Genomic DNA, 24,332 nt, shown 5'->3' with positions numbered 1-24,332 from the left:
TGGCTCAGTGGGATAACCACTTCTCTGGCAAGCACAAGAGCCTGAGTTCAATCCCCAGTTCTGCCAAAAATAAATAAATAAATAAATAAATAAATAAATGAAATAAATAAATATTTTAAAAATTACTTGTTTATAGAATGATTTTGGGAATATTGCTTTCTTGCAATTTCATTAAAGATTTTGAAGAATAATGGCAGTAGATCTCCAAAGTTCTTGCAGAATTCATGAGTGAATGTATCAGGACCTGGGATAATTTTTTAGTAAGTTTTTAATCACAGTTTTTATTTAGTGAATGATATTTGATTATTTATGATGTTATATCTTCTTGATTCAACTTTGTTAATTCATATGTATCTTGTAAGATGTCCATTTCTTCTATATTTTCCATGTTGTTATTCTAATAATAGGTATTGATATTCTAATAGGTATTGATCATCTGGATTTCTGAAAAATTCATTGTGATTTCATCCTTTTCCTTCCTAATTGCATGAATTTGAGCCTTTTTATTCTTTTTGTGATGAGGTTGTCTAAGTATTTATCAATTTTTTCCAGTCTTTCACAGAAGCAACTCTTTAATTCATTGAGTCTTTGTCTTGCCTCTTTAGTCTCAGTTCAATTAATTTGCGTTCTGATTTGTGATTTCTTTCCTCATGCAAGCTTTGGGCTTGACTTCTCTTCCCCGGAAGTCACAGGCTCAACCCTGGGTCACGTGCGCTCGCTCTGATACCTGATACGCGACTCCGCCGCTGTGAATTTCCCTCTGAGGGCTGCTTTCTCTGTGTCCCATAAGTTGTGGCATGTTGTATCAGCACTATAACTTAATTTTAAATGTTCTTTAATTTCATTTTTTACCCATTGATTGCTCATGGGGGCGCTGTTTAATATTCGTGTCTGTGGAGTTTTTGGTCTCTTTTGATTTCCAATATCATTGTGTGATGGTCAGGTACTATGTGCGCAGTGATGTTCATTCCCCTGCGTTCACTCCAGCGTGTTCATGGGTGAGTATGTGTTCTGTTGTGAAGGATGCTTCCTGCACACGTGAGAACATGCACCTGAAGTTTGTGCGGTAGAACACCCTGGGAGTTCTACTAAGCTCATCTGTTCAGTTTGGGTTCAGTTCTGGTACTTCTTTGTTGAGTTTTGTTGTCTGGAATGTCTATTTATGATACTGAGTATTAAGCTTCCATTACAGTTGTTTTAGTGTGTATTTGATTTTTTTATGTGCATTAATATTTGTTTTATATAGTTGGGTGTCCCGGTATTTGGCGCATCTATATTTCCAACCATTAACTTTTTATCTTCCATTAACAAGTATTTATGACCTTCTCTGTCTCCTTTGACTATTCTACTTTTTGTGTTCCTATCTCACGGAATGTAGTTTTCCGTCCTTTGGTTCTCAGACTATAAATTTAATTTCAAGTTAAATGTGGTTCTTCTTTGAAGCATATTGTTGGACCTTGTGTCTTGATTCATTCTGCCAGTCTGTTTCTTTTGATTAGTGAATCGAGACCATTTACATTGATGGTCATGACTGGTATGTATTGACTTATGCGTCGCCTTTTGTATTCCTCTCCTTGTTTGTTTATCTTTCCTCTCTGTTAATTGATTGTTTGGTGGATTCCTTCTTATTGTGATTTTTAGATTGTGGTCTTTATCTCTTTCTAAAATATCTTTCAAAACATTTTTTAGAGCTGGCTTAGTGTACATGCATTTCTTCAGTTCTTTTCAAGGAAGTATCTGATGCTTTTCTTTGAGTGTGACAGATCCTTTTCCAGGATATATCCTTCTAGGTTGGAAGCTGTTGCTTTCATGACTTATGTACACTCTATACTCTCCTTGATTTAAGGGGTTGTGTTGAGAAGTCTGCTGCCCTTCTGATAAGCCTTCCTTTAGAGGTGATTATCTTTTCTCTAACAGCTCTTAATACTCTGCTTCTGTGATGAACTTCTGGAATGGTGTAGATTTATTGTGGTTATGAATTGAAATTCTAGGTGCCTCTCTTATGTGTGTCAATTTTTATTTTCCCACACTAGGAAAGTTTTCTACAATTCCTTCTGTTAACAGATTTTTGGGTTGTTTGTACTGACTCATGTTTTCACTGACTCTTACCAATACTACGTTGCTCCTCTTCGTGTCTTCCTGCAGCTGTTGATTGCTCTTCGTGATCTCTTCTTATTTTTAGGAGGTATTTCTTGTCCTGATCACTAACAGTGATCCCGCCTTCTAGGTCTGATATTCTGCCTTCACTTTCATTCAGTTTGGTTTTTAAACTTGCAATGGAATTTTTAATTTCTTGGATATCAGTTTGAATGTGTTTCACGCTTTCCATTTCTTTCCTATGTTGGACATTCATAATTTTCATCTGCTCCTTTTTTTTTTTTTTTTTTGAAGAAACCAATGTCTATTTTCAGTCTCCTGAGCAAGTCCTTCATCATGATCATCATCTTGTTTTTACATGCAAGATTATTTCTTCTCTGATTTCCTCTGCAGTCTCATCTCTTTTTGCTTGTAACTTCTACTGCTTTTATTTCAGAGAATTAAGGTGAGTAGCTTCTGACCTCTTCTACCTCTTTGTCCTCTGCGGGATGGAGTTGTGGAGTTGCACTTTGCTTCAGTGTCTTGTTGTTTTCTGTTATGAAATCTTATTCCACTTTCTGTGTCAATGAGTATAGGAGACGGCCTCATGACTGGAATGGGTGCTCACCAGGGAATGTCTGCTCCTCAGAGATGTCATTTAGATACAGGTCACACTTTGTATTTGTTTCTGGCCTAAGATCTTAACTCCCCAGTTTAATTTATTAAAGATGAGGTGCTACTATCTGCTTGGCTCTCATGCAATCTACGCAGCACTGAAATGTGGTGAAGGTCACTGATCTCAGACAATCCCAGTGCTATCACACAAGGGAGAACAATGGGTTACCACAGGCATGACATCCTGGTAATGTAGTACATTGGCCATACCAGTAGCGTCCAGCACAGCCTAGAATAAGACAAACTATGGTAACTATTAATTTGGTAACTTTAGCCACAGGGACAAAGTCTGGTTATATAACAAAATTCAACAACATTCAGGAACTTGTATACAAAGAGTTTCCCCTTAGTAGCTTGGCTTTACCTGTGATGGGGAAGTTTAAGAGGGATGGAGGATACAGTAGAGAGATAAGTGAGGAGAAATACAGTGGAATAGAGGATGAAGGACAGAGGGTGATCACCCAACTCTGGAAACTGGAGAAGGGGGAAGGAGGCAAAGAATGAAGAAATCAAAAGGCTGTCAAAGCATATCAAAAAGTCTAAAGATGATATTCATTCACATGAAAATATCATAAATGAAGAGACACGGTTGAGGCTAGAGAGAAAGCAGAGGAATCGGACAAAACAAGACAAAGGTGAAGACCTACACAACCTCCTCCACCACCTTGAGTCTCGTTTGATCACCACAATATGTGACCTTCTTCCAAGTACCCATGTTCGGAAGCATCCCTTCCTCCACTTAGTTCTCACTAGAAAGCACTGTATCCAGAACCTGGTGCCACACATCACCGCTTAGCGCACTTGCCTCTCAGGTTTCCAGGGTTTGCCCCTCTCCTCTTTATCAAGGCCTGTTCTCAAAGAAACAGGGAAACTAATTTATGCAAATATTCTCCTGGCCATAGCAAGCCGTGCTATTTCTCCTGAAAGGAGCTGTCTCCCTCCTATAGCCCCCCTTTTTTTTCTTTCTGTCTGTGTTTCCTCCCTAGAAACAAAAATCTAAGTAAAATAAAGTGTTTTAATATAAGGCAGTTTCCCCACAGACTGCAGAGGCCTAAACATGATCTGGGCCTCCCCACTCCGGACCCTCAGCTCTACGGTGCTAGTGAGCTGGCTCTATGCCCACAACCGGAGACAGGGTGCAGGAGAGGAGTCTGACTCTAGTGCACTGCGCTTCCTAGAACTGGAGCAGGAAACAGCACAACTAAATCTTGCAATTAAACTCTGCTTGTGGGTACAAAGAAAATAAAGCAAATAAAAGAAACCACAGACACAAAAATCAGTTTCTTAATTTCTTTTAACCAGAACTGCTTGTGATTTTGCTCATGACTAAGGTGAACAAACACTGCCTTAGTCTCTGAAAGACCACAGAAGGAGCCAGAATGGCAAAGCTTGTACACTTAAAAATAATTAGGATCAAATTTCACAAGTCAAATATAACACTATGGTTTCCAAATGTGTAGTTTGTTCCCTGCATTACTGGTCCATCATTTAAATGGTTGTAGCAATATGGGATTTGTGATATGGGGCCAAATGAGCCTGCCCTCTGCTCCCTGGTCACAGGCAGGGTCAACTGTAAATGACACAGAAATGGCAGGAGTATCAGAACCCTGTGCATGAACTTGCTCCTCAAGGTATATTTTTTCTTCGTGGTTCTTGATTTATTAGCTTAATATATTCCTGTACACACTGCCTGTTGCATCAGGTGAGAGCCTGCCGGTGAGGGGATATTAAATGTAGCGCTATCATGGGAGCTTGAAGGCAGTTTTAAGATTGGATTTGCAAGACTGTATTGCCCTGGGAGTGTTCCTTTTAAAACCCATATTTTCATGTTGTGTTTGGGGAATAAGAAGATGAACAACATGCATCACTGGAGTCAGCATGTCTTGATATATTCTGAATCTTCTATCAAAAACCCACCTCTTCTAGCGTCTGTAAAACCTGTCAGGCAAGAAAGATGCTTGTAATTGGTACTTCAGTGGGAAGTGTCACTGAGCTGGTGCATCATTCTGCTCCCTAACAAAATGTCCTTCCGGTGCTGGCCAGCTAGCCACCAAGGAAGGCAGCTGAGCACAAGGGCTTCCCGGGGGCATGTCTACACCACTTTCCGAACTCTGAGAATGTCCAGTTCAGAAGGCATACTTTCTAAATATTCTTTGTTCAGTGCTATGCTGCAATATGTCATTAATAATAGGCCAAATAATGAAAATTCTCCCCAGGGCATCTCAAAATTGGAATCCTTGTTCTATTACCTCCTAGGGCCATCATTGGATAAGTTACTTAAAATGTCTAAAGCTTAATGTCTTCACCTGAGTTAGGGAGTGAAGTATATGTTGTTATCTGAGAAGATTTTATTCCAAAGAATTAGCACATTTAAAATAAAAGACCCACTAGATCTGGTCAGGGCATGCTAGCTTCCTTTTTCCTGTGTAAGATTGCTTATACATGTTTAATAGCACCAACACAGACAGGCACTAAGAACCAATGCAGAGCAGGAGCTGAGAGCCTGTATTACTGTTAGGGCCCAGAGTGGATCCCACAGTTGGCACTGCAGTAGTTCCCTGCTGTGAATTGCAGTAGTTTCATTGGAAGACAGGGAATTGTCTTCAATTGAACTGCTTCAACATATATCCACTCTTGGGCTGGCCCAGGTAGCTCAGCAGACTAAGTGCCTGCTTAGGAAGCTCAGGGACCAAGGTTCAATCCCTGTCACCACAAGCCATGCTGGCCCTGGCCCCAGAAGTGCTGAGCTAGCAACCAAGACCAGATGTAGTGGTGCATGCCTGTAGTCCCTGTGCTGGGGTTCCCCTGAACTGTGCCAAATGCGCAACTCTCAAGGCTGTAAATAAGGTGTCACCGAGACCATAGACATTCCGTCTGGAGCTCAGGGTCTTCTTCCAGGTTCATCTGGTGCTGGCAGAACCCAGCTCACGTAGTCATGTGGTTGATAGTCTCCATACATAGCCATTTCCAAAGTAAGCTCCTACCATGGCTATCTGCACCATTCCTTTTGGTCAGCAGGAGAAAATATCTTTGATTCTCCACCTTCCAACACTCTTTTCACTCTATCAAATCTATCCAGGTGATATTGCTTTTGATGAATTCAGAGCTCATGGATTACTCGTTAATCCCTGACCTGGATACCCACTACCATCACCAGTTCTGCTCACACTCAAGGCAAAGGACGTGTGTCTTGACATTCTGCATGCTGCAGTTATATCCCCCAGACCAAGGGAAATACCTGCAGATATTTCTAAGGAAGGCCACCTTCGAACTGATCTCGACTCTGATTTCTGAAGCGGATCGATGCTGCTGCCAATGAGCTACATTTAACGTGCAGCAGCTTTGACTTTCTCAGTATGAGGTAGTTGATGGATACAGTTTTTGGGACCAGCAGACTGACCAACTTGACACGAAGCTGTCAACAGTGAAACCCTCAATCTGAACAAAGGCTAAGGAGCTGAGCTTGAAGAGGAAGTCTGTGTGCCTGGCACGTTCTTAGACACTGTGGTACGTATTTCATTTTAAGATTTCTGAGAGCTGGAAATCTTTGATGTTGTTGAAGTTAAAAAGTCAAACCTCACAACCATGAGCATCTCAACCATGGCCACAGAACTGGCCAGTGTGCATGAGAGCCGGGGTTTGACTTTTGTCCATTTTCCCAGCCCAGTTTTCCCAACATCGTGTCTGTTTTTAGGCTAAGACAAGTCTTGTTTGTGTGTCCTTTGTGCTAATGTTCATTGATTAGTCTTAGGGCTCATCTTAAACCTTCATGCAGACTGTGGGCACACAGAAGCATAAGAAAAGAGGGCGTCAGGTGTGGTGGCATCTGCATGCCATCCCAGCATGCCATGAGCCATCCCAGCATGCCATGAGCCATCCCAGCATGCCATGAGCCATCCCAGCCATCCCAGCATGCCATGAGCCATCCCAGCATGCCATGAGGCCAAGGTAGGATGATGACAATTTCCAACCCACCCCAGGAAATTTAGTGAGAGCATGTCTCCAAATAAAAGTTCATGAAACAGCTTGGGATGTGGTTTACTGCAAAGGTCTTGGGTTAAATCCCTAGTAGTACAAAACAAACAAACAAACAAACAAACAAACAAACCAGACAGAAAAACCTCCAAAAAATAAAGAAAACAGGACTGGGATTGGCTTAAAGACCAAGTATTTTCCTAGCATAGGCAAAACGTTTGGTTCCATCTCTAGTGTGACCAACAATTGCAACAACCAAAAATTTTTTAAAAGAGTAAGATCATAAATTTAACTTCAGTATTTTGAGAAGACACAGATATGACTTTGTTATGGTTTGGGTCTAGTTGTCCCCCCAAAGCCTCATGCAATCAGGGAGTGGGGACTTCTAGAGTTTGAGATCAACTCATGATCCACTGAGATTATGGGTCTTAGTACTGCTGGGATTATGTGTGTGTGTGCACCTTCTGCTGCTGGGGTGATAGCTTGAATGCAGTTTAAGGGAGAGAGACATCTCCTCTCTGTTGCCATTTTTGCTGTTCTGCTGCCACGAGCTGGATGGCCTCTGCCCTGTGCCGCTCTGCCTTGGAGCCAGCCGAATGCGGACTGAAACCTCCACTAACTGTGAGCTAAATAAACTTTTCTCCCTTCATTTTTGGTGTCAGGTATTTGTCCCAGCAATGAGAGAATAGTAACTGAGTCAGACTTATTTTTTCAATTGTGATTTTAAGAAAATGTTCTTTATGAAATATTGGGAAAACAAATTTTAGTAATCTTCTGATGGGTTAATTAATTGTGATTATTTAATTGTAATAACATTATCAATCACAATGCAGAAAAAGGTGACAAAAGTAGGACCAAAGTACTTTTTCAATTTTAAACCCAGGGGTCTAAGCCACGTTGACGGATTGTACAAAGTTCTCTCATGTAGAATGAAGTCCATTGTAAGGAAATACATGCTATAAATAAAAATTACATCCTAATAAATAAAAAATCACTTCCTCTCCTTTATATTACTCTAACCAGTGGTTTAATTAACTTATAATTTTTTTAATTTTTATTTATTTATTTTGCGAAACCAGCGATTGAACTCAGGCCTTTGCGCTTGCCAGGGAAGCGCTTATTCCACTGAGCCATCTCCCTGGCCTCAATTAACTTATAATTTAAAATTGCTGAATGCAAAATTGTATACATTTATGGTGTGTGATGCTTTTCTATGTATGCACATGATGAGTAAATAAGCCAATCACCATGTCCATCACCCCACCAACTTATCCTTTGGTGAGGAAAAAGTATAAAATCTCCTCTCAGCAGTGTTCAGTACAAAAAAGTGCCTCCTCTAATCCTACTGTCTGAGGCTGATGTAGGGGGATCTTGGGACAGAGTCCACTCTGGGCATTTAGCAATGTAGTGTAACCCCATCTCAAAACAAAAAGAGAAGAAGGCTGGTGAAGTACAGAGCTCAGTGCCGAGGTCCTAGGGTGGATCCCTAGTGCCAGACTACAACAATGGCCACAACAAAAACCTGAATGTGAAAAGACAGTAGGATGGGAGGATTTTCAAGGAAAATTATTCAGACAAAGTAAGAGACCTTTGCTATATATCACCTTCGCATGAGGTGGGAAACACCTACCCAGGACATGGGAAGATGGAAAAAATGTGTCACTGTTTTTCCAAGCGTTTCCTAGGTGGTTAGAGACATGTAGGCTCCTCCCTTTGTATGATTTGAAATGACTGTTAGCTGGCTCCTCCACAGGTCTGAGGGCTGGTTTTATGTTATCTATGGATCCAGGAACCCTAGAGCTAAGAAAGTAAGGTAAAAATTTCTTCTAGGCTGATAATATGTCCAGATTTATAAGCAAAACTTCTCTGGACAGTGTTATTCCCTCAATTAAGTCTGCATCCTTCAAGTCCATTTTCTGAGGCAGCACCCCAGTACCTCTGAGAGAATCTTGAACGGCGGAATCAAGGCAAACTGAAGTCCATGCTAAGACACTGAAGACAGCGCTTTCCTGCAAAGCCACAGAGAGAGGTTTAGAAGAAACCAGTGCTGCTGACAATCACAGGCCTGCAGCCTCTGGAGCTGTGCAAACAGTAATTTCTGTTGTTGATGCTGGCGTTGTGCTCAGTGTTCAGCTGTCCCCCCGAAAACTCCTGAGGTCTCGGGGCCTTTGCAGAGGTGGCTGCATCCAGAGTGCAGGATGCTGGGCTGGGGACACGTGCGTCACATGGTTTGGCACCACCCTCTTCCCCAGTCATTTAGAACAGACTAAAGGGGCAGAAAGGGCTGCTGAGGGCGCTTGGCGCTGTTGCTACCTGTGGGCGCCATGAGCTGCTCTCCTCTCAGATGCCCGTCTTGCGGCCACCCTGCCTCAGAGCCGCCAACTGCGGGCTGAACCTCTGCAAACTGAGCTGAATCAGCGTGTCTCCCCTAACTGTGGGTGTGGGGTATTCTGTCTCAGCAGCAGAAAAGTCAGACAGGTGCCCCATCCCTGGTAAGTTAGCCCCAAAAGCTGATGGGGGGGTGTCACACAAGAGAAGTGGTGGATTCTCACAGAAAAACCAAGCCTGACCTCCACCTCTCAATTTATAAAATGCATAATCCTCTTCACAGTCATAATTGAGATTAGAAGATGGTACAACAGTATTGTATTTCTGAGGGGAAAAGACACTTCAATGAAAATTTTGCTCAAATTAAGTTAATCATTTGAAATATTTGGTTTTTTTATTTGTTGGGAACCTCCCAGAAGGTCAGAAATTGATCAAATGTATGCAGGCGGGACTAGGCCTCAGTGCCTAAAGCACGCAAGCTACCTCACTCCCGGGACACACATCCTGCCTGGTTGAGGTCAGCTAGTAGTCGCCAGGCAACCTTGTGTCACGTGCTACTAACTTTGCACAGTAGAAATACACATAGGTCTTGCTGCTGTTGGCACTTACCCACCAGGCAGGCCAGCCACCACCTGGCCCAGCTGTGTCTTCTTGCCTGTATTTTCTCATTCCTGCCGCCGTTTCTCCCCAGGTAGAACCGATCGCAGTGAGACCAATGGATCTCTACATTTATTGACTTCCCGAAAATTAGACATTCTATAAAACCTGTACTAATTGGACACATTATTGAGCAAAACTGGTTTGAAACCAGTTAGGAAAAACTAGACAGTTTCCTTTCTGTCGCTAGGGGTGGCTGTCACCCTCCTACCATCAGTTAGGGATGTAGCAACATGGTAGCAGAGCAGAGTCCTTTCAGCAGGGGCCAGGGTGTCCAACTCCTGTCTTCAAGGAGCTCTGATCCTTTGGAGAGCTAGGGTGGCCTCCCGGATCCTGCCCACCATCAGTACAAGACTAAATAATCTGAAGGCCTTATGGAGCGAGCACAGGCTTCGGTCAGACATGAGCAGGTGCCGCACTGCCCGCGGCCTGCAGAAAGGCCGGGGCTTGCCGCGCGGGACCTCCCTCCCTGCGCCTCCGCTCGCTCGGAAGCCGCGCTGGCCGGCGCTGCGGGGCCCTGCGATGCTCCGCGCCACGACTCCGGCCGTGCTGGGCGGGGAGAGCAGGCGTGCGGGTCAGCAGGCGCCTTGCGGATCTCTAACGTGCCTCGGAATTCCAGTGTGCTCGGAATTCCTGCTTTTGTTTCAATAAGAGGAAACAAATTCGTGGAGAAGGTGGGCATTAAGTACTCTGTATTTCAGTTTCACAGACTCTTTCTTGACAAATATGTCTCAGAAAACTCATTTCGTCCAACTTGAAATAAATGGTTCATTTTTCTTCTTCGTGGAAGCTTCGTGCTTGATGACAGTGGGTCAAAGGCTGGCCTCTTGTGGCAAGGCCTGGTGACTGCAGGCTGAGACATTTTCCTGCAAATGTACAAATTTTGGCTGCCAACCGGGTGGTCCTTGCGCTGAGGCAGCCCGGGGGCCTGTCGTAGCTGCGTTCAGACTTTCTTTCTGTTGATTGCACTAGAACATTCTTTCCGGGGAGCGGCTGCTGTTCCGAAGATGTGGTAGCTGCAGCAAGGTTGTATTTTAAAAGTAATCTATGAATAATTCAAGAGCGGCGCTGTGCATGCTAAGCCCTCAATCGGTGTCGCTCCCGCATTTGCTTTTTGACGCTATGGGGTAGAAGGTGAGCTTTAAAGCCTTGTTACTATAGTTAAAATAGCAAAATGAAATCACAATACATATGCGTGGCAATTTTTTTGGTTTAAAAGAAATCCAAACATTTTGCCCAAAATAACACGCAATTGTCAGATGAATAATGCTGCACATATTCCTTCAGATTGAAAATGTACAGCAGGCATCAAAACGAAGTGAACTAATCATTCCGTCCCCGCTGCGGCATCGAGTTCTCTGTCGTTTCCTGGCGGACTTCATGTTGTGTATAAAATGATCCCGTGAGGTCATGAGGGGGCTTGCAAAGTGGCTCTCCAGATCTGGGTGCTGAGGCAGAACCTGGGGAGCCGACAGCTGTGGGGAGAAGGGAGAGGCGGCAAGGCGGGCTGAAGGGAGCAGCCGCGGTGGACGCCAACCCAGCAAGGAGCGTTGGCAGAACGGGCCCAGCAAGGGGCAGGCCGGCTGCGCCCGGACCCCGGCTCGGCCTGCCTCGGCAGCCGGGCCGCCTGTGAGGCAGTGCAGCAGGTGCTTCCCGGAGAGATGCACCCTGGCATCCGGACGAAGGAGAAGGGGAAAGGCCTCGGCCCACCCCACCTTTAGCAGCCGCAGTCCCTGGGGGCTCCAAATGCAGCACTGTGGTGCGCGTCGTCCCTGCGCGCCGCTGCCCCCGCCACCCGCAGGTGCGCTGAGAGCTGCGCTGTCTCCTCTGATGCAAGTCCTCTCCGGGCCTGCCTGGGCTTACGCTCATTCTACAGAGCAGTTAGTCTGTATCACCCCAATGAACGAAAAGCAATTCTGCTTTGCATTTTTGCGTTTTTAAAGCATAAATGGTCTCTCTCTCTCTCTCTCTCCTCTCTCTCTCGTCTTATAAAGGGTCTCTCTATGCAGTTCATGTTGGCCTTCACCTCACCTTGTAGCCCAGGGCTGGCCTTGAACCCGCAGCGATCTTCCAGCCTCAGCCTCCTGAGTGCTGGGAGGACAGCAGTGCACCCGATGTCCAGTTCGGCGCTCTGAGTGTTTAGCTCAGTGACGAGCTACCCTCATTTGGCAGTATAGCGGGAGGCGCTGCTTAGCAGCTGCTGGGGCAGGGCTGCGCTGAGGGTTCCGAGTCTGACTTCAGCTCAGTTAGGAGGGCAGCGTCCTGGGGGACCTCTACAATCACGCCAGGGAGGGAAGTGGGCTCCACTGTAGTGTTTGTCTTCTGCCACTCTCTCCAGCTGTCCATGTGGACACACATATGCACACACACACGCACACACATGCACACACATATGCACACACATACAGATGCAAAGGTTCTTCACTCTCATATTTAATCAACCAGGGACCAAAAATATTTAAAAGAAAACCTTACATAAAAACATGTACCACTTCCCCCACTATATTCCGGAGTAAATAGCCTGACAATTGTTTACGTGGTTATGTACATTGTATTAGATATCATGTGTATTCTAGAGAAGGTTTAAAGCTTATGGAAGAGTTATGTAGGTTACATACAAATACTACACCAACCCTATAAGGCCATGTGCATTCTCAGACTTTGGCACTTGAGGAGCGTTATGCGTTGTTTCCTTTGGAGATCTATGGCTGACTGTCTGTCTGCCTGTCTGTCCATCCGATCTTCTATCTGTCTAATATGAAGTTACTTACTAAGCATAGAAAGCAATTGCTCTGAGACTCTCAAGGGTTGTCTAGCCAGAATGAGGCCGTTTACAGAGAAGTCCTACGAGGGACACTCGGGGGAGCTCCTGGGTCCCCCACACAGCACGCCAGTCCCCTGAACGCTGTCGCTGCTCTCGGCCTTCCGAGAGGAGTTCTGGCCCGCCATCCAGCCTCTCCTGCTGCTGGGCTGTAACTCTAGCGCTCATGAGCGGGGCTCACCGAGTGGAATCAGCAGCCCACTCACATCAAGGCCTCCCAACCGGACAAGGCTGTCCAGCTCTCCCTGTAGCTCTCTTCCTGTCCTTACAGGGAAACTCCCGCAGGAGTACAACTTTTCTGTCTTTTCATGTGATAAAAATCTAATGTCAAATCATAAAACATGGTATTAATTAGGAAAGGAAATACGCGGCTCCCGTGAGAATCAGAGTCCGATCCTGTCTTACAAACGAGTCTTTCTCCTCCCCCACGGCTCCATCCTGTTGAATCTGACTGCGGGGCTCACGGAGCACCCTTTCCACTCATGCACTTGGAGCTTTCGCCTCCCGAGCCCTCAGCCCAGGCACTTTCTGGCCCAGTGAGAACGGCACAGGAGGAAAAGGGATTGGGGCTGACAGCTCTTCCCTGTCCACTCAGCAGCAGACGGACATGAGAAGCATTTCATCGTTTTTTAAAAACTGAGATAATTCACGTAACTATCAAGAAGACGTGTTTGAACAGGGTGCAAATTTCGCGATTTTCACTACAATTGCTGGGCTGCAGAACCGTCACTGTGGAGTCCGCTGTCTGTCCTCATCTCTCTGTGCCACAGCGAGCCACAGCGAACCACAGCGAGCCACAGCGCGCTCCCCGGCCACTGCCTGCTCTGAGCATCTCACGTACGTGGAGGATGCGCTCGCTCTGCTCTGCTCTGCGCTTGCCCTTTCCATGGAGCACGACATGTCCAGGGTCCACCTTTGTGGTATGAGCGCATGCTTCCGTCCTTTCTGCGACTGAAGCATGTTCTCTGTAAGGACGTGACGGCTGCGTGTCTCCCCCAGACCTCAAGGGTTAGAATTTAACCCCGGGTCCAACTGTGTTGAGAGGAGCAGGTATTTTCTCCGATTCTGCATATCTCTTTCTTTTCACGAGTGTCTCTGACAAACCAAGTTTTAATTTTTATGAAACCGGATTATCTACTTTCTTTGCTTGTACTTTGATGTCATATCTAAGAAGTGACTCCATCATCCAAAAGTGGTGACAATTTGCTGATGTTTCCTCTAAGAACTTCAGGATTATCTCTAACATTTACGTCTTCAGTGTTAATGTTAATGTCATTGTATAATACAAGGAAGAAGGTGGCAGGAATCCCTTTGCATGTGAACCTTCAGCTCTCTCAGAATCATTTTACCGTTGAATAGTTTTGACATCCTTGGTTAAAATTTGTGGAGTATAGACATGTAGGCTTATTTCTGGGCTTTCCTTTCCATTTCACTGATCTAAGCGTCTATCCTCAGGCCCACACAGCTTTGCTTTTTCTTTTTAGGCCTAGTGAAGTCATGTAACAAATTCAGAAATTAGAAAATATGCTTTTCAACATACTTTTTCAAGTTTGTCTTGGCTATTCTTGATCCTTTGTAATTCAAATGAACTTTACAGTTTAGTGCTTTCTTTCTGTAACACAGATGCTGAAATTGTTTAGAGCTTGTGTTGAATCTGTAGCCAACATTTGGGAATATTTTGTCCTAGTGACATGAGGTATTTCAACCCATGAACTGAGGCTGTCTTTTCGCTAACTTTGGTTGTCTTTCTTTCACTAAGGTTTCCTAGTTTTGTGTATGCTAGTTCTAAAGTTCTTTGGTTGCATTTACGCCTAAGTATTTTAACATTTTTGCTACTACTGTTATTTGTTTAATTTCTTTTCACATCGTTGTTGCTAGTATACAGAGATACAATAGATTTCTATATGCTGAATTGTATTTTGCAAAAAGGGATTTTTTAAGTACTTGGAATGGAACTCAGGACCTTGTGCTCGCCAGGCAGGTGTGCCACCGAAGTATATCTACTGCCCCTGCAAAAGTCAGCTTGTTTGTTGAGTCGATTTAGGACATTCCGTATAAAGAATGAGCAATATTGATATCTTATCTCTACATTTCTTGCTAGAAACATGCTAAAATGTTGAAGAGAACTGGCCAAAGTGAGTGTTCCTATCGTGGTTCCAACCTTAGGAAGAAGGAAACGCTGCACTCAGGATTCAGTCTAAGACTAGCTGTGAATCTGACAGAGGTGCTCTTCCTTTGGGGAGGTGCCTCCATCCCCAGATTTGTCACTTTTTATTATTATGAAAACAATTGGATATTTGTCAATTTTTGGCATCTTTTGAAATGACAACATAGATTTTTTTTCCCTTTTATTTTATCAGTATGATGTGTTGCATTGATTGGTTTTTATAGGTTGAAATAGCCTTGTCTGGCTCAGATACATCCTACTTGGTTGCTGCATAGAATATTTTTCATATACTATGAGGCTCTGCAAATATTTTGTCCAGTTTTGAATGTCTATATTCACAAGAAATGTATTAGTCTTTTAGGTTTTTTCTGATGTCTTTGGTTTTGATATTGTCTTGGTTACTTCTTTCACTGTCGAGACAAAAACACACAACACCCAAGTTAAAGGGGTAAAAGGTTTATTTGACTCTCAGTTTGTGAAGGTTTCAGTTTATAATCAGCTGGCTCCAGGGCACAGTGGCGCAGGGAAGAGGACCAATAGTTCATGATGGTGGGAGACAATAAAAAGAGAAAAGAGAAAAGAAAGGCTCACAAGACTAAGCAGGAGAAGCAAGCTTCTTTTCCTCCCTTACACTGCATGTGGCTGCTCCCACCCAGCGCAGGTAGAGTGTCCACAATCCCAACCCCAGCAGTAGACAAGACCCAGTCACAAATCCAGCACCTCTGAAGAGCCCAGTCCCTGTGAACCTTTGAGGACTTGAGGGACACCAGGAAGCACAGAACATAACAGATACCAAGGTAATATTAGCTTCACAGGATAAATTAGGAGATGCTGCCTTCATTTCTGTTCTAGGAAAGAATTTGTGTAGAACGAACATTAATTCTTCTCTAAATATCTGGTATAACTCAGTAATAAAACTACCAGATTCTTGGCTTGTCTTTGTGGGACGTTTTCATATCATTAGTTCAACCTTTCTCCTGGGCCTGAAAGATATGTAGTAATTATCCAGTATGATAGTGGTAATACTAGGAGAGACATGACAGCAAAATCCTGTGTTTTAAGCAACTATTGACTAGCAATTGACATTTTCATTCATGTATATCATCTGCAAGATGAAATCAATACACACACACACACACACACACACATATATATATATATACTTTTTTTAATTGTAGGAATGCACAAAGAAAAGACCCAGTAACAAGCTACAGCACTGTTCAGTATGGCGGTGTATTTTCTTTCTGTGTATTTTGTGGTTATTCTCCATGTAGAAGTATTTAATAAAAATTAGACGTGATTATTATCATGCTTTTTACACAACTTTGTTTTCATTCAATTCTGTTTTGTGAGTGATTTTCTATGTCATAAGCAATTATTTGAAAAACAATAAGTACATTGCACTGGGTAATTTTCTTAGTTATAATAGATTTTTCTGTTTCAAACTTACGTTATTAAAATTTTTGTTGGTATGAACGATCCTTGCCGGGCCTCCTGGCTCTGTGCGGTCTCGTACTTTTCCAGCACTACTGTAGGTGCCGGGAGCAGGTCGGCGCCCAGAAACGCCGTCGGCGCGTCTCCACTGGCTTGAGAGCAGAAGGGCCTGCCAGCGGCGCTCGTGTGGAGCGGCTTCCCTTCAGGAGCCCTGTGGGATCCTGGTTGTTTGAAGCTTCTTTCTTAGGTTCAAGTCAGCTGCATCCTATATCTGCTGTTCCTAAAGAGCTCTAGAGCAATCACGGCTCGGGGGGACACAGAGGCGGACGCCTCCATCTCTCCTCTCATCTGCTTTGACTGTACAAGCAAGAGGCTTCCCTGGATTAAGCCCTCGGTGCTGTGCTAAGCCCCCGCGGGCGCGGCTCTGGGCGCAGCTGTGCACGCGGCCCTGAGGCTGCAGCGCTGCCGCCCGCTGGGCTTCCTGATGCAGTGGAAACCGAGTGCGACGGGGAGCCCGCCCACGGGACATCCCCAGGGGGAGCCCACTGAGGAAACTGGACAGAGGCTTGTGTCGTCTGGACCGTAAATAACGTCCCTATTCCCCTGATCTTGAAGGCACCTGTAATTCATCGTAAAGAGGAGGAAAGAACTGCAAAAGTTTCTCTACTGGAGATTCAGCTTTTCTTGTACCTAATTACAATGAACAAGAATAGTCTAAGGGCCAGCCAAATAGCTCAACGGATTAAAATGCTTACAAGCAGCCTCAGGGCCTGGGGTTCGATCTCAGGGCCTGCAGTGTCCTTGGGGTCCCCTGAGACAGATGGCGATTGAGACTGCACGTGGGGGTGCGCGTCTGTAATCCCAGCTCTTGGGAGGCTGTAAACAGGCACATCACTAAGAGTATGATCTAGTAGTGGGACTGTGAATACCCTGTAGCCCTGCCCTAAAAAAAAAAATAAAACTAAAAATAAAAAAGAGAGAGAACATTTTAAAATACCAAAAAATAATTTAAAATATCAGAAAGTAGTGAAACAGTTTTGACTAGCTTTTAAAAATTATTAACCCTGCTTTCTTCCTCTTGCAAAACCTCTACCATAACAAGAAAACCAACCAAATAAAATCACGCGCTCCATGCCTGAGTGCGTAGGAGACACCGGGCTCCCTCGAGCTTTGCGCTCGCCCTGCATGCATCTGGCCCACCGGCACAGGCCGTCACCGCACTGCAGGCCAGGCGCCTCCTCCGGGCAGCGCGGGGCAAACGGCCTGGAGCATGGCCTGCCACGCGGAGCTCGTTAGAGTGAGATGGCAGGCGGCAGGCGGCAGGCGGCAGGTGGCAGGCGGCAGGCTCGCGATGGCAGATGCGCCACTGGTGCTCGCCACTGTCTGAGGCTTGTGCGCACATGCTGCAGGATCCTTTCCACAAAGACGTTCCGAAGACTGAAAGGGCCCAGGGGAGAGCGGCAGGGACCCTGATCGCGGGCTGCTGGCACACCGATACTCTAACTCCGCGGCAGGGCCATGCGGGGGGAGGGCCCGCTCCCCACCCTGCTGAGGGTCCCCCTGTCGTGAGGCATAGGCTCGCAGCAGGACACCGAAGTCCTGAGGACAAGGTACTCGGTGGGCAGGTTTCGGTTCAAATTGGGAGAAATCTTTAAAAATATTTCACAAGATTTCAGAACAACATAACAGTCCTGGTTAGTAAGCCCCACCTCTGACTGTTGCGACAGTATAAAGCTGGTCACCTGAGGATGCAGGCTTGGCTTCTAAACATGATAAAGAGGTAAATGCGGCAATAGGTGAGAAAGCACTTCCCTTGTGGAGAGCTCTCCCGGTGAGTCGCATTTTAGCGCAGTGTCCCGTCATGTGTCTATGTAGCCCACTCTCTGAAAAAGTAGAAGAGCTGGTAAAAACCACAACATAGACTCCTGCCTGGGTGGAAAATTGGAATGAAAACCAAATAAGCTTCCTCAACCCAGTGCTTCGGCTCTAGGGTTTGGTGGGGAATTTCTTTGCTCCTGCTGAAATCTGATGAAGCCCATGTAATCTGTATTCGCCATCCAGGAAGAGAGGGCTTTCCCTAAGGAGAGAGAAAGCAAAGACAGCCAGTGGCAGTCTGCTTTGCACTGAGTACATGGAAAAGGCAAACCCACACGTGCACCTCTATGAAGTAGCAGATAAACTAGAACTAGAGAAATACCATCAGAGAGGTAAGCGGTGAGCCTCTCCATTTTCCAACAAAACTTGGGAGAGGTTTGTGCAATTAGTGTAAATACTAAACTGGAACGCTCCCTTCAAATAAATAATCTCCGCAGCGCAGAGGGAGTGGAGGAAATCAGTAAAGCCACAGACCCGCGGGGCTCTAGAGAGTCGAGAAGGTGGCAGGGCCACGGTTGGCGAAGCGCTTCCTGCACCTGTCTGGACGCCGTTGAATTCAGCGCGGAAACCTCACCCGGGGCCACCTGGAAGTTGTCATATCGTGGTGTGCAAGCAGCACGTGGAGATACACGAAGAGGGACGTCTGCGTATTCGGATGAGGAATCTCATATGCGGTAGGCCTTGCATTCTTTCCCCTCTGTACTTTTCAAATTTTCCCTCAGTAGACTTTCACTGTGTGTGCCGCCTCCGATGGCAGGCGACTTCCAGCTAGCTGGCTTCGCACCGCGCTGCACACTCGCGTCTCGCGCTTCCCTCCTGCAACAGTCATTTATTAGGCACACGTTATACTCTGTGTCCTGAGCTGACAGACGAAATTCAGAAAGTGGGGCAGAACTTTGCTTTTGAGAAATTCAGTACCTGATAGACCAAGAATGCCCTCAGAATCGAGCTCTGGGCGTGGGGGCGCACACTTGTAACCCAGGGCCTCTGGTAGGCTGGGGCAGAGGAGCACAAGCGCGGCAAATCCAGAACAGCTCAGTCACCTGGGGAAAGCCCGGCTGAAAAAAAATAAAGGGCCGGGAAGGCAGCTCAGTTTGAAGGCCCTGTGGAAGCCCTGACATTAATGTAGGGGAAAGAAACCAGACCTGCTAGGTGTCCTGTGCAAGTTCACACTCTCTAAAACTGAAGAATGAATTTTAGGAACAGAGGCTAAGAGCAGAATATATTTATTGGGGAAAAATGCTTCCGTCCAAGAGAACAGAAGGGGACCCCAGCGGGTTACCAAGGAATCCATCTATTCTAGTGATTTTTATAAAACTAATCCATGAGATGGGGTTCAAGGTGAGGAAAAATGGGAACTCACAAGGTGGGCATGAGATGGGACAAATCTGTGGTCAGCCAGTAGGATTACAGGCATGACTGTGTAGGTAAAATTTACTCATTCGCGATCAAACAGGGAAGTGAGTCACATAGCAGGCATGGATATAGACAGGGCTCTTCCTGCAGGGGGCTGGGTTGGCGACTCTCCTGGCTTCCTCTTGGGGGTAGACACCTATCTTAAGTAACAGTTCCTGGTATTCGTCTGTCCGTAGGAAGTGTGTGGGTGCCTTTCTTTTCCTCCTGCAGCCTGGCCCTCAGCTGGGGCACCTGTCTCTCCCACAGACGTGAGGCTGGCTCCCTGGAGGGCCCCGCCCTACCCAACTGCCTGGAACACTTTTCTCTAACTTCATTGCCTGTAACAGTATCACAACAACAACAAAAGTTCTCTAAGCAACTGTCATTTCTACTTCTGTCACTATTTTGTCAAACTATTCTAGAAAAATTTTACCTGACTCACTGACTGGCTTTGACCCCATGAAGAACATGCAGATATTCAACAGTCCATCAGTTATTTGTTAAACTTAAAATGCTCTGCTGGCTTTGAAAACCTTGTTACTCTAGTAGTCAGTATTTACCCCCAAAGTTTCATGCCTCCTACTTAATTAAATGGAAAATGAGCACAAATGAATAACTTCTTTCTTCAAACATCTTTTGGAGGCTGTAATGCAAAGTATACTTATAGGACAAAAACAACAGAATCAGCCTGTAGCTATCTAAGATGGCTAATTTGATTTAATGGAGGAAATTATGAATAAATATTAAAACTCTGAAGAGCATGGTGGTACTGTATAATTAATAATTATACACCAAGCATAGTTTTTAATTATGTCACTTGGACTGAAACAGGGCAATAAATTCGGGACAGCTTGGATTTGGCACAAAACAGGCAATGCGTACGTGCCCGCAAAGATATTCTCTTCCTTTTCGCTGTGCAGCTGACTTGTCCTCCAACAAATCAATCTGTTGCTCAAATCTTGCACATATTGAGCTAAATTAGAGGAAACAGTGAAAACCTCCAGCCGGCCACCTCCACCAGTTATCACGGGTCCACGTCCCACAGGAGCCCTGCTTCCCACTGGTGTCCATCCTTGACCCTCCCTACAAACCACCATCACCTTCGGCATCCCCTACGTACTGCGACAGAAGGCAGGGAGCACCAGCCCTTACCCCGGCCTTCCTGCGGCCGGAGAGCTGCATGCTGCTAGAGAACAGGTCTTTGTATTTGCATGACAGGCTGTGGACCGTAGATGGCCTTCCAGGGCCGCTTCCAGATAGAACACTGGTGACAGATGCCACCTCATCACATCAAGGGACATAGGTTCTGCTCATACGAGGGTCACACCATGTCCTCCATGGTGTGGTCTGTGCAATGACCCTCTGGACTTCTGTTCCTTCCTTGGTGAGCTGTAAGTTTATAGATCTCTCCGGTGGAGCTGGACACAGGGCAGATGACGTTATAAGCTTGACCAAAGACGCCTCCTTCAGTCATGTGCAGTGACACATACCTGTACTCCCAGCTTCTTTGAAGATTGAGGCAGGAGGATCTCAAGTTCAAGGCTAGGCTGGGAAGCTTACTGAGAACTTGTCTCAAAATAAAAAGAGCTGGGATTGTAGTTCAGTAGTAGAGTGCACCCGATGCTCAACAGGTAGATGTTCTCTCTGCTTCACTTTCCTTGTTTTTAAACAGGAATATTTAATGTCTCCACAAAGGCCCTTACAGAAATTAAGTAACAGAAGACTCCACTGGACACAAGGGACTCTAGGACCTGTTTCCAACCATTATCATCATTTTTACTTAGGGATGATTCAGATAAGTTAATTTAAAAAACCTAAAACAAGATCCAGCACCCAGAAAACATGAAATGGTGGCAGTTAATATTTTATTGTTATGGCTTTAGTGCTTTCATTCTGACTTAGCAGAAATTTATTTATTCATTTACGTCTTGACTACTGTGTAGAATTATAGCTGCATGATTGTTGCTTTTCTTGGTGAAGCATGTGCATAACATTTTTTAAAACTGTTGTACTAGGGATTGAACCCAGGGCCTTCCCACTGAACTACATCCACAACCTTTTTAATTTTTATTTTGAGAGCGGGTCTTACTGAGTTACTAAGTTGTCCAGACAGGGTTTGGATGTTCAGACCTTCTGCCCAGCCTCTCCCAGAGTGCTTGCATTACAGCCTTGCACCAGGAATCTAGCCATGAGCAAACGTTTGCACTAAGTACAATAATGGTGCTCATGACACACTCCTTTTTCCTCCCAAGGGCTCAGATTGTCACTCACGCAGTGACATTTCTAAGTACTTCTGTGATCTCCACTTGCGACTGAAGTCTTGGCGATGGGAAATGTACAGTGACAGGGTAGAGCCCTGGCGTGGTAGAGTCAGCTCCTTCCTGGGCCAGAGGTGACGCCACTCTAAGTATTTTCTGACTGTCTTCCCTACAATATCTTTTCTATTCAGAAATACATATTCTCTTTTGCTCTGATTTTTCTTTGCATTGACTTTGCTTCTATCACTGGTGAGATATAGTGATTTTCCTACCAGATCTGACACTGAACAAGAGGTCAGCTGTTTGCGCTGATCATGGTGCAGAGGGGCTGTGTGGTGGACCAAAGGGTGGCCAGCTCCACAGCCCACCTCTGCTACCTACCGTAGCTTGGTAACACCGCCAGGTGTGCTGCTGCACGTCCTCTCTGCACAGCCAGTTTCAGACACTGAGCAATTAAGAAGCTGACTAACAGAGCCCTCAAAATGATTATTTTTAATGAAATTCACCTTCAAGTATAAAGAATGCACTATCGATACAATACAGCGCAAACATAAAGCTGATGAAAACAAAGACCAATGATGACCTTCAGGTACTGAGAGAAGTACAGATTTTGGACTTCAGAAAACAAAATGCATATCAGCCTAGTTCCCTTTGGCATGTTTTTTGCATCCTAGACTTTGCCTTCCTGCCTGTAAAATGGACCTCACAGACATATGCAAATGAAGTGGCCAATGCCAAGTGACTCTTGGTTCCCTTCCTATCAAACAACAGTAACAGACGGTAGCAGTAGCTGATTTCCTTCCTGACAGGGTTGCCTCTCCTCAGGAGGCCCTTTCTTTCAAATTGCAAGCTTGACTCACCGTGGGTTAAGTCAGGAGTCAGCAACAGCTGCTCTAGGGCTCAGTTTAGATTCCTCGTGGGAAAGCCAAAAGGTGACCTAGGAGGGGAGTGCAGGGGACACGTGGGAGTGCAGGGGACACGTGGGCGTGCGCAAGCCCGGCAGAAGGCCTGGCCGCTAGGCTCACTGTGCTCGCCTCGTTTAGCTGCGCAGCTCCCCAGCGGCTCCCGCCTCAGTTTCTCCCCAGTGGCCACAGGTGGACCAGAATCCTGCGAACCGTACAGGCAGCTTCCAGGCTGGTGCCTGCCCACAGGGACAGCACCTAAAGCCCACCTTGTGCGTCTGCAGAGCGTGAGTCAATCACACGTAACTGTCCATGTGCTTATTATATTTCAGGTCGTTGTCAAAGCAAACTCTGAGGGCTAAGAGATTTCCACACATAAAAAGCAACAGCATTGCAAAAGTAATAACAAATTAGAAAATGTAATAAGAAGAAATTATCAGATTTTCAATAGCAGGAAAAGCCATATGGCATCTAGGAATAAATTCAATAAAAGGTTTCTAAGGATTGTATAGAAAAATTGAAGCATCATAGAAGGGAACGCAAGCAAATCAGATAAATGAAGGACTGTAATGTGCTTGTACCAGCAAGACTCTGCAGCCGAATTCCCATTTCCTCTAATCAATCAATAACTTCAACACAAATTTATCTTTACACTTCTTATAGAATTTTTGTGGAAACTGAAAAGCTGATAGAAAAATTCACATAGAAGAATAAAGCGCCAAGCGGCTGTTTTAAAGAAGCAAAGCTGAAGCTTGGGGCAGGACTGCGTGCAATGCGGCGCTGTGGCGTGCACTCATCCGCCTCCCTGAGCTTTCCGTTTCGTACAGACTTACGTTAATCATGTTGCGATAGAGCACATTTCCTTATAGAGACAAGAAGCAGCCGAAAGGGTTTTCCCATAAAATGAGCTATAAAGCTGTGCAGACAGAGAGGGACAGCGACCCACGAGAGGGCCACGCTGTGTGCAAGCAGAGGCGTCACGGCGGGTCAGCGGGGAGGAGGGCCCGCTGCTGCATTTCACGTAGCTCAGACTGCTTCAGCACACACGAAAATTCATCTACGTCCATAAAACAAGCTTAAAATGTAATAGAGTCTTAACTATTCCAGAAGAAAATATTTGAGAAACTGATGAAATTTGTAACTGGCTACACTTACTATTCAGAATGTATTAAAATTTTACACAGAAATCATACACAAAAAGTTCACCCAGTACAAACTGTAAAGAGAGTTGAATGCACAGAAGGGAAACTGGACTATATACTTTTTTTTTTTTGCAGACCTGGGGATTGAACTCAGGCCCTTGCACTTGCCAGGGATGTGCTTATTCCACTGAGCCATCTCCCCGGCCCCTTGACTACCTGTTACACATGATCATCTTGCCACCTGCCTGGTAAATGCCAACTTAAATTGGTGCAATCTGACACACATTTTAATGATAACATTTTATCTTTTTTATTTTTAAAGAGAGTATAAAATAGTATTAAAACAGAAAAATTAGAAGTTATACAGAATTTAACTTAACAAAATAATATAAATTTCACAGTATTTGTTGTGATGCAGTGCTGTCTTCCAACTAGTTGTTCAAAATACCAAATATATACATGCAAAATTGGAAGGAGAAAAAAGGAAGGACATTAAGAAGAGAAAAAGGTCAAACAATTGAAAAAAAGAGACAAAACAAGTTAAGCATTAACTGTTCCTTTGCACAGACCAGCAGAAATCCATAGCTCAGTTGTCTAAACCATCCTATATGTGTGTGTGTGTGTGTG

Source organism: Octodon degus, unplaced genomic scaffold, assembly GCF_000260255.1.
Source record: "Octodon degus isolate 3935 unplaced genomic scaffold, OctDeg1.0 scaffold00054, whole genome shotgun sequence".
NCBI lineage: Eukaryota > Metazoa > Chordata > Mammalia > Rodentia > Octodontidae > Octodon > Octodon degus.
The sequence above is the reverse complement of the archived record's forward strand: the minus strand, read 5'-3'. Positions refer to the sequence as shown.